Below are 10,444 nucleotides of genomic sequence, written 5' to 3'. Positions count from 1 at the left end.
GCACGCCGGGCGGAGTCTGGTAGCGGCAGTGGGCGCAACGGGGATCTCAGCGGAGCGGTGGAGTTGCAAGCTGACGGGGGTGGCGGAAGCCCAAAAGAGGTTGCCGGGACTTCGGCCTCCAGCCCTGCGGGCTCCAAGGAGAGCAGCGCAGACAGTGATGGGCAGTCCGGGCCCGGCGAGGCGGACCACTGCCGCCGCATCCTGGTACGAGGTAAGACGACAGCCCAGGACTCTGGTCCACTGGGCTCGTACCCTATCCCTATCAGGGCCTCCGACTTTCCTGACTCCTTCACCTTCCAATTCATATATTCATTCATTCATTATCTAGGCTTTCTTCAGCAAATATTATTTTGAGCGTCTATTGTGTGCTGGACACTGAGCTGAGTGCAAGGGACAAAGCAGCGAATGGAAGAAGTCCCCGTTTCTCCGCCTTACTGTTCTCATTTTCTTGGCCCGTCCCCTCTCTCTAGGCCCATCCCGGTTGGTTACTGTGGTGGAGACAGATATGAGTCTGGGGAACAGGATGCTGAGAGCCGAGTTCTTGTCCGGTGTCCCTTAGGGCAAGTACGGAGAAAAGCATCACATGCGCTCCGCAGGGACAAGACGTGGGGGGAACCAGAGTGGACAACCGCGGGAGGAAGAGGCCCAGGCTCCGCTAAGCTGCCAGAGCACTTCCTCTCCTCCTGCCCAGCCTTGTCTCCCATCCCCGGCAATAGGGATCCTCAGGAGTTGCTCCCGGGAGAGGGCACCGCTCTCTGGGGGCGGCGCGCGCCGTGCTAGCCTGCCTGTGCTTTGCTGTTCCGGTTCCCACTTCCTAGCGGCGCCTGGGCCCAGCTGGCTCTCGGCGCCGCCTTCCCCCGCCTTCCTTTTGCGTCCTTCCCTCTCTCCCTTGCCCCTCGCTCTCCTGTCTCCTGTCTTCTTTCCTGGCCATTTCTCAGCGCGGAACTCGCCTTCCCAGCACTCTCTTCCTGCAAGCGCCCGGGGAGGCCGAGGCTCCCAGGCCCCTAAAGCCAGTCTCCTACGTAGCTGAGGGGTCTGCTTTCACTTGATCTGGGCCTCGCCCATTGAGAAGGGAGGAGAAAGGAGTCTCTAGGGTCTTACCCCCAGCTGGTCCCCAGGCTTCGGGCCGGAGGCTGCAGTCGGCTGCCGCTGGCCATCCCGGAGTCCGCTTTCGCGAGTAACCGCTCGCCAGAGCTCCATCTTCGGATCGCTAGCTCGGCTTCCTTTCGCTGCCTCTTTCCATCCTCTTCTTCCTGAGTACCTATCCTAGAAGCCACCAGGCCTCTGGAGGGGACTGGCAAGAGCCGATTTCCTCCTCCTCCTGAAGATCCGAGTTTACCAAATCTGAGCTCTAGCCGGTCGCCTCCAGAGGCCCGTTGGCTTTTAGGACTAGGGTATAGCAGGGAGGCACTCTCACATGAAGGTAAGGGACAACCGTCTTCAGCATAACCGCAGGGATCTTGGTTTGGGAAAACACTACTGTGACCTGGTGTGGTCACCAGCATATTGGGTGGCACTGCTGCTCTGGGATCAGGCTTGAATCAAGGCAATACACCATCAGGTATTCCAGCAGGTGAGTGGACCTGTTGGGCACCTAGGATTAAATTAGATTCCATTCTATAGGCTGTGGGATATCCATAGTGCAACATGTGAACGGTCAGTTTGGTTTCATTAAGGAAATCTGTAGGGCCTCCAGAGATGTAGAAACTGAGTCCTACCAGACCCACACACTACCTCATCACATCACACCTCATCATGGGTGGGTATTTCCTTTTGCCAAGACAATTGTGAATTCTGAGCTCACCTACCAACTTCTCCATTCTATTAACATGATGTGTAGAACCAATAAATTTTCTGTGCACATGTCAATGAAATAGCTGCCAGCTGTAGACTTTTAGAAGGTAGGAGTCAAAAATGACCCTCCACCCTGTTAGTGGGACCTTCTAAACCAGAGAGACATAGAATCTCCCTATATGCAGGGCAGCCTGTGTACATCTTCAGGGGGTATACTTTTATAAATGTATATACACATAGCAATGCCATTATATTTTTTAAATATAGTGAAAATATTAAATATAAAACACAGAGGATCTATTTAGACACATAACAGAGATAAAAGGCAAATCAAACCTTCATAAATCCCTTTTGCCCTTCCCCATTTAATGATGAGGAGGTGATTATAGACCTGAAATGACCAGGATGTCATTTACCACTAATCCCTCCTTGTCAGGGTCACCTGTGTCAGTCACTGGCAGCCCCTCGTGGTCAGGGTGGGGCTTTACTAAGTGAAACAGCTCTGGTTCTGGCAAAGGAAAGTCCACAGTGCCTTGGCTACAGAATGACTGTTCCTCCCATAGATCCTAAGTGCATTTTGTCCTTGACCTCTGAGGATACATTCTCCCAAAGTAAAGGAAGGAGGGCTGGGAATGAAATACAGTGGCAGAGAGATTGTCTAGCATGCTGGAGGCCCTGGGTTCAGTACAGAATACAAAATAATAATAATAAAGGAAGATCTTAGCCTTTTCAGCCTGGGTTACTATTGAAGTTGGGCCGCACTCCCTCCGAATCTTTTCAGATTCTTTTTCATTGTGTATTCCCCTTCTTGAGGACCCACCCCAGGGCAGCAGATCTGCTGAAGGAGTCTTCAGCACTGGGCAGTAGGAGGACAGTCTGGGTAGCAGAATTATGCAAAGTTCATTTAGAATACTGGCTTTACAACCCTTTGATTCTGAACAACTTCCTTTGTCTTTGTGCCTATTTCCTCATCTGTACAAATGGACGAATAGCCCTTACCTTGAAAGGCTTGCTAAGTTTCAGAGGTGCTCTCAGTAAAACTGGAAACACCCAGCAGATCTCTTAAAATACTTGCTGAAGGAAGAAGGGAGGATTAACTCCAGGTGACCCACAAGCCATTTCTAGTGGGTTGGGCAATGGACCTATGTGTAGGAGACCTCTTCCAACTCACCAGTCCCCCAGCCCTTCCCCAACGGGTCCCCTGTGGCTCTGGGCCCAGGGACTGGGTTGTATTGGAACGTGAGCAACCCAGGGGTCAAAAATTGGCTGGTGGTAAAGAAGAATCAGCTCCACCTTGCAGACCACAGAGGGCGGTTGATCCTCCCCAGTTCCCTTGGTGGGACCAGCTTGACCAATGACTCCAGCCTCTGGCTGCCTCTGTGAATATAGGGAGGCTGACTGTTCTTCCTACCCTGCCTCAAAATGGAGGCTGCTTCTCGCCATACAAACGCACAAGCATGGCGTTGGTGCATAACTGGCACATCGCATGCTTTACCTCCGAACTCCGTGAAGCTTCCACCCAGACCTACAGCCCCGCAGGCCGCTCCACACCTAGTATGCATAGCCTCTCATCCGGTGAGGGGTGGGGACGGAAGGATCTTTTTGTTTTATATTTGGAAAGGGTACACCAACCGCCCAAGGGAGGCGAATAGAAGAAAGAGGCCTCCCCAAGCCGTGGCTCTAAAGCGAGCGTGGTTCTAAAGCGGCCAGCTGTGCACTCGCCTTTTCGTTGTAGCCGGGATCCCTATAGAAGACAAGGCCCAACTCTAAACCACAATTGCCCCCGTGGCATGCACCCTCCCACGCGCTCACTCCGACGTGACTACGTTCTTTCCACATTAATCCAGATATAAATTCAATAGTACATCTTGATAAATCCGAGAATGCGCATCCGTATTTTTAAGGACAACAGTTTGGCAGTGGCACTGGCTCACCCAAGGCGACCCTCGGGTCTAGACGCCAGTCTGTGGGTCTGGAAACTCCATTCAAGAAGCATCTTCCATGCCCCTTCTTCTGGAAGCAGGAGGGCGGGATAATGGCAGGATCCTTGAAAGAGTGACTCATCCATCCATCCATCCATCAGCAAAAAAAAAAAAAAAAAAATCCCGGCTCGCTAGTGCGCTGCTCCTTGCGCAGGGTGCTGGGGTGGGGGAAAGGGGCGCGAAGCCAAGCCTCTGGCTTGGCCTGGACAATTCCCGCGATGCTGGTGTTGAGAGAAAGGAGGATCAACCTTAGTGGGGTCTGGCCCCTAGGAGAATCCTCAGGCAATCTGGAATCGCGTTCCAAAACACCAGACAATGGCGTGCACCCGGCGGAGCCCTACCTCCCTCAGACTAGTCCAAAAGCTCCAATCAAGGGGTTTAAGAGGCTCTGGCTGGGAGCTGACTGCGGAATCTGACGCCTCTCGTCAGCAGCCAAGTCTGGGCTCAGCCCCGCCGGGCATCACTCGATTTCCACTTGAAATCTTGGCGGCCACTGGGCCTAGGGATACTGTGCCCCGGGCTGCAGGCCTAGTCCTGCGGAGCAGGCGTTTGGGCAACAAAGATGGAGGTCAGTGACATTTGGAATGAGCACCAAGCTACCAGTCTGGGCATGGAGGCCTCCGCGGACCGCGGGACCTTACTCTCAAATCTGAGTCTGTTGATAGATCCGATAACCCAGGCCAGACGCCAGGGAGGGTTTGAAAGATTTAAACAGCTTATGCAGAGGACCATACTTAGGAATTCTTATATTTGTTTTTATTTTTATCTTTTAGTGTTTGGAGAGAGTATCAAGTTTTTTTTTTTTTAATTTTCTTGGGGTCGCTTTGTTTTTCCTTTTTATCAGAACACTAGCATTTGGGTCTTTATTTTCCCCTTTATATGCTCACGATCCTCTCCCCACACCCAATCCCCACCCTACCCCACCCCCACACGCAAAAGAAGCAGACCGCAGTCAAATGCATCTTGTTGGTGGGTCTTTTTCTGCCCAGTCTTCATTTTTTCCCCCGGAACCGCGCAGAGGGGGTGGGGGAGTTGGATGGCTCTTCTCTCGCGCTATTTCTGCCTCTACGTAGTAGTCATACCTCTCTCTCTCTCTCTCTCTCACACACACACACACACACACACACACACCCGGGTGGCTCTGGAGAGAGTGGGTATCTGGGACAGAGAAGAAAAGAGGGGATGACAGGGGTGGGCATCCCGGGGCGTCTGTGTACCCGGTTCAAGTCTTACTCTTTGCGCACTCTCTGGAAGGAGAGAGGGCATCTACGCTTAAATCAGGCCCAGGCGCCATTTCCTCAACTATCCCCTGGCCCCAAGTCCCCCGCTGGTTGGTAAATCTTAAAAATTCGATTTAACTTTGGGAAGCGTGGCCTGGGGAACATATACATTTTGCCTTCTACTTCCTGTTGCTTAGTATAAAATAATGGTTGACCTTTGATAGTCCTCCGAGAGTCAGTTAGCAGTCAGTTCCCCGGTTGTGCATCCGCTGGTTGCTGTTCGGTCCCCCAGTTTGAGATGCTCTGATAAGAAGACATCGAGGATGAATGAGCTTGCCCTGGAATCTCTCCGGACCCAGGGTAACCTAGGTGTCTGGCTACCCCATCCCGCGGGGCGGGTACAGGGGTCTCCTCCTCCCGGATTCTCCGGCTGTCGGAAGCCTGGTGTAGCCTGGTGGCATGGGGCACTGCAGAAAGTGGTGGCAGCAGGCAAGCGGGGGTCTGTCCTGTAGAACTACGTGTGGGCACACCCTGTAAAGTCAAGGCCGTGCTCTGGGAGGAAAGGTTGGGAGAGAAGGGCATTGTAAGGCTCTAGTGGAAGCTTGCAAAGGCCCGGGGACCCCTCAGATCATCTCTTTCTAGTTGACTTATTCTACAAACATAAATGTGCACCTACTGTGTGCCGGACTGATTCTAGTTACGAATGACCCTACGCAGATACTGACTTGCTCTAGGGGACTTGCGTGGCTCCTGACCTGTCCCCGCAGCCTACCGGGGTAGAGCACGGCTGAAGTCAAGAGTGTCCGGAGCCAGTTTCCCCTCTTCGCCGCAAGGGGACCAAGTAGGAGGTGGACTCTGTGTCTGCCAAAGCCATGTGATTTCCCCACATGTGTTCTTAGCATACAGTAGTCATTCAAGTATTTGTCGAATAAATGAAAGGAGAGGAAATCATCAACATCATGTATTTCTCTAGATATGAAGTGGCCAGCGCACTTACATGAGAATATCTTTATATGAAACGGCGATAATGGGAGCACACAATGTAATTGTTAAAATATAAAATTGATAACACCTTATATTTAGAATTTTGTTTGTGCAATTTGAAACTTTGGGAACCACTGAAACACAAAACCTGAAAAACCTTAATCTTCCTCCCCGCCCCCCACAGTAGTTAGCCCTCCAGGGCTGGGAAGGTCATCTAGAGGTCGGGTGGAACTGGAGCACCTGGGAAGGGCAGGGTCGCCTTCGGCTGGAGCTGAAATTCTATTGCCCCGGCAAAAGTAACCACAGAATAGAGAGAAATAGCTGGATTAATAGCGTCTTTGCTTCCTCCAACTCACACCACGCAGCCCACCACTGAAAAAGCCCGGCAACTGAAGCTAGGTTTCTCTGTTTTGCTAAATTAAGCATTGACTCCTCCGAGGCTCCTCCATCCTCGGCCGCCCACCGTGTCCTCCCGCGCAGCCTGCCAGCCAGGGTGTGGGAAGGAGACCCCCTGAAGTCCAGTTTCGGGCATGACTAAGCTTAAAATATAAAAACGTAGGTAGAGGATTTAAATTCAAAAAGTAATAAGTGCTCACCCCGGCGCGATGGCGCACGTGGGTGTTCCCAGCAGTATACTAGGGAGGCTGAGGCGGGAGGATCGCGAATTAGAGAATTGCCTGGGCGATTTAATGAGTCTCTAGTCAAAATAAAAATGGGTTGGGGATGTAGCTCCGTGGTAGAGCGCTCCTGGGTCCAACCCCCAGAAGCGGGCGAGGCATTGGGAATAATACCTACTGCATACAAAAACAAAACCAGAGGCGTTAGGAGGCTCCCAGAAATAGCCACCATTCAGGTGTATCTTTCCATGCGAGGTTTCCACGCTCATATACAAGCATAAATAAAAGCAAAACCATGTCCTATAGGCTGTTTTTCAGCTTACCTTTTTTAAAAAAAAAAAAAAAAGTAAGTTTTTATATGAACATGGAAAACCTAGTTCATGCTGTCCCTTACTGTAAATTTTCCCTTGCTTGGAGAAAGTTTAATTTCCTCTGGAAGAACCTTAATTGTTTTTCCTCAACATGAACACTGTGAAATGAATTTCCAAATCAAGGGGTTTTGTGCCTTTCCTGAATGGATTCATAAGTTCCTAGCAGTGTTACTGCTGCTTCATAAAGTTTACAGGACAATTTGAACAACATTTTCATTTAATTGTAAAACAGGAAATTAATTGATCAAAACTTTTTAAAGTATAAAGTGAAAAACCTCCAGTTCCTGCACCAAAGGCAGCCATTTTTTTAATCGCTAATATGTTCTAGATTATTTTTTATGCTTATGCAAGTCAATGTGGCTGTATTATTTCTTTCTTACAATATATCTTGGGTCTTAACTTCTTGTTTGTTTTTTACAGATGCATAGTATTCTCTTTATGTGGACTGGATGGACCATAATGTATGTGATGTAACTTTTGCCCTGTTGGTGGACATTTAGCTTTTTTTCTTACTTGTTGATATTATTTATAATGCTGCAATAAATAAACTTATTCCTGTTCACTTCCACATGTATGTGTATATCTATCAGAAAGTTCCTAAAAGTGAGTTATTGGGTCAAAAGTTATCTGTATTTTTAATTCGGGAGGTATCAAATTGCCCTCCATCAGACTTAGTGATTTACACTCCTACCAACAATGCTTGAAAATGCCCATTTATCCCAATCTTGCCCACACAGTTCCCAATTTACATCTTGATAGATACTTTCAGATTATTCTGAAATAATAAATAAGTTCAGTAATTTATACCACAAATTCTATATCTTTTCACCTTTGTCAACCTTACAGGTGATAAATATTAACTCACTGGCATGTTCATTTTACTTCTTTGATAGTGAAGTTGACCATCTTTTCATGTTTATTAGCCAGTTGTATTTCTTCGCTGTTATATACTAATTCATTTCCTTTGATTAGTTTTAATTTTCAAATACGTTTTCTTTTTTGATCGGTAGATATTATGTATTATGGATAGTATCCCATTGCTCTCAAAATGTGTTGCAAAAGTTTTGGTTATAATTTGTCTTTTAATTTTGTTTATATCTTTTGTTTTCTGAAGTATAAATTATATTTTTAATTATAAAGCAGTTCATGATGTTTTGCTATGTAAGGTTAGGTAGAAAGTTCCTAATTTTCCTCACATAATACACTTCCTTTCTTTTCTTTCTTTCTTTTCTTTTCTTTTTTTTTTTTTTTTTGGTGATGGTGCTAGGGATTGAACCCAGGGCCTTGTGCATGTGAGACAAACACTCTATAACTGAGCTATATTCCCAGCCAGCATAATACAATTTCACTTCCAGATTTTATCTCCCAAACTTTCCCTACTATTGAAAAATACAAATATACAAGTTATGTATTGCAAAAAAGTATCTTTTTGCAAATTGCTTTTTTCATTTAATATATATTGTGGAACTATTTCCATCTAAAATTGCTTCATTCTTTCAAACAGCCACATAGTATTCTATTATGTAGCTATCACATAATTTATTTAACCAGTCCCCTATTAATGGTTATTTAGGTTGGGTCTCCTTTTTCACTATTATACAAATAATGCCATAGTGAAAATCTTTGTATCTTAATAAATGAGCTTTAAAATTTTCATTTATGAAACATTTGGAAAATTGTAAAAGTGTAGAATATTTTATTACATTTAAGAATAATTGTTCTTTTCTTTTTCTTTTTTTTTTTTGGCTATGACAAAACTATTGTAGTTAAGCTTTTTTTCTCTTATTGTTATTGGGGGCAGTGATGGGGTTTGAATCCAGGATCCTGTACATGCTAAGCAAGTACTCTACCACTAAGCTACATCCTCAGTTCTATAGTTGAATTTTTTAAGAGTCTTTTAAAATAGACATATATTTAAATATTTGTAGGTAAAATCATATTATTTCTATTAAAAATTATGACAGTGCAGAAAAAAGTAAGATTGTTCCTGAGTTTAAAGTAGTTGAAGTTGGGGGAGAAGTATATCTGAACTTAATATACTGTTTTTTCTAATTTTGTGGATGTTTGAAATTTTTCATATATTAAAATGTTTTAAATAATAAAGGTCAAACTGGGCATAGTGCAAGCCTGTAATCCTAGTGGCTTCAGAGGCTGAGGCAGGAGGTTCACAAGGCTGGGGATATAGTTCAGCCCTGGGGATAGATATAGTGCCCTGGGTTCAACCCCCAGTACTGGTGAAAAAAAAAAAAAGGATCATTTCAGATATACATAGTATGATTAAAATTACTAGATACGTCCTGGAAGTAAACTTTGAATATCCAAACATATATACTTAATATGATAGGCAATTCCAAAATCACACAAAAATGTAGATTTATATTTCCAGCAACGGAATAGAAATATGCTATTTCTTCACATCCCCCAAACCCAGGATGTACTCAGACTTTTAGAGGAAAAACTTTCCAATTAAAAAAAACAAAAAACTTATTATAGACTATTATGTACCAAGCCCCAGTACTATAAACAAAACAACACAAAAGGAAACAGAAAATTTATTAGTAGTAGTATTTTAAATTGCTAGTGAGGCTAAACATGTTCTAATATATTTATTCTACATGTTAATATCTTTTTCTATGAATTAGAAAAAGAATTTTCTAATTCTAATTCATATTTCTTTTGCTTATTGTTTTGAAATTGAAAATGTTCTTTATATAATAAGGAAATGAATTCTTTCTCTGTTGCATGTATTAAAAACATCCCCCAAGTCTTTTTCTTTTTAAAAAAATTTGTTATTGAAAATTTTTTTTCTAAATTGAAACTTAAATTTTAATCACATCTAATGATTATTTCCCTTTGTGCTTCTAGATTTTAGTTCCTAATTGGAAAGTTCTTCTCTCTCCAAAGTTAAAAATACTTTTTTTAAAAAATATTTTTTAGTTGTTGATGGACTTTACTTTCTTTATTTTTATGTGGTGCTGAGGATCGAACCCAGTGCTTCATGCATGCTAGGTGAGCACGCTACCACTGAGCCACAACGCCAGCCCCAAAGTTAAAAATACTTTACACACACACACACACAAACACACACACACACACAGATATCATCCTCAATATCTTCAGGGAGTTGGTTCCAGGACACCCCCCTACCCCCCTACACTCCCCCACATACACCTTTCCCTCTCCTTCTCTCTCTCTCTCTCTCTCTCTCTCTTTCATTCTTTCACTCTCTCACTCTCTTGCTCTCTCACTCTCTCTCTCTCAGAAGTTTAAGTTCCTCAGCATAGTATTTGCATAGCACATTCTACTTTTATATTATTATTATTATTATTATTATTATTATTATTATTATTATTATTTTCTGCTGGGAATCAAACCCAGGGCCATGCACATGCTAGGCAAGTCTCTGAGCTATATAACACTATCAGTAAGCCCCCCACACAACATAAAGAATTTTATAGTAATCAAGTAATATTTGT

At 44.9% G+C, this 10,444-nt stretch overlaps 1 protein-coding gene across 1 annotated transcript in view; it reads left to right on the top strand.

Annotated features, from left to right (window-relative positions):
* The first annotated feature begins 3 nt into the window (after nucleotides 1–3).
* Nucleotides 4–10,444, top strand: part of Vax2 (ventral anterior homeobox 2) — a 29,206-nt gene continuing 18,765 nt past the window's right edge. Inside the window, exon 1 of the mRNA XM_015479367.2 lies at nucleotides 4–211. The gene's annotated coding sequence lies outside the window, so the exon portion shown is untranslated. The remainder of the gene's footprint in view (nucleotides 212–10,444) is intronic.

The sequence above is a fragment of the Marmota marmota genome, unplaced genomic scaffold (genome assembly GCF_001458135.2).
Source record: "Marmota marmota marmota unplaced genomic scaffold, marMar, whole genome shotgun sequence".
Lineage (NCBI taxonomy): Eukaryota > Metazoa > Chordata > Mammalia > Rodentia > Sciuridae > Marmota > Marmota marmota.
The sequence above is the reverse complement of the archived record's forward strand: the minus strand, read 5'-3'. Positions and strand labels throughout refer to the sequence as shown.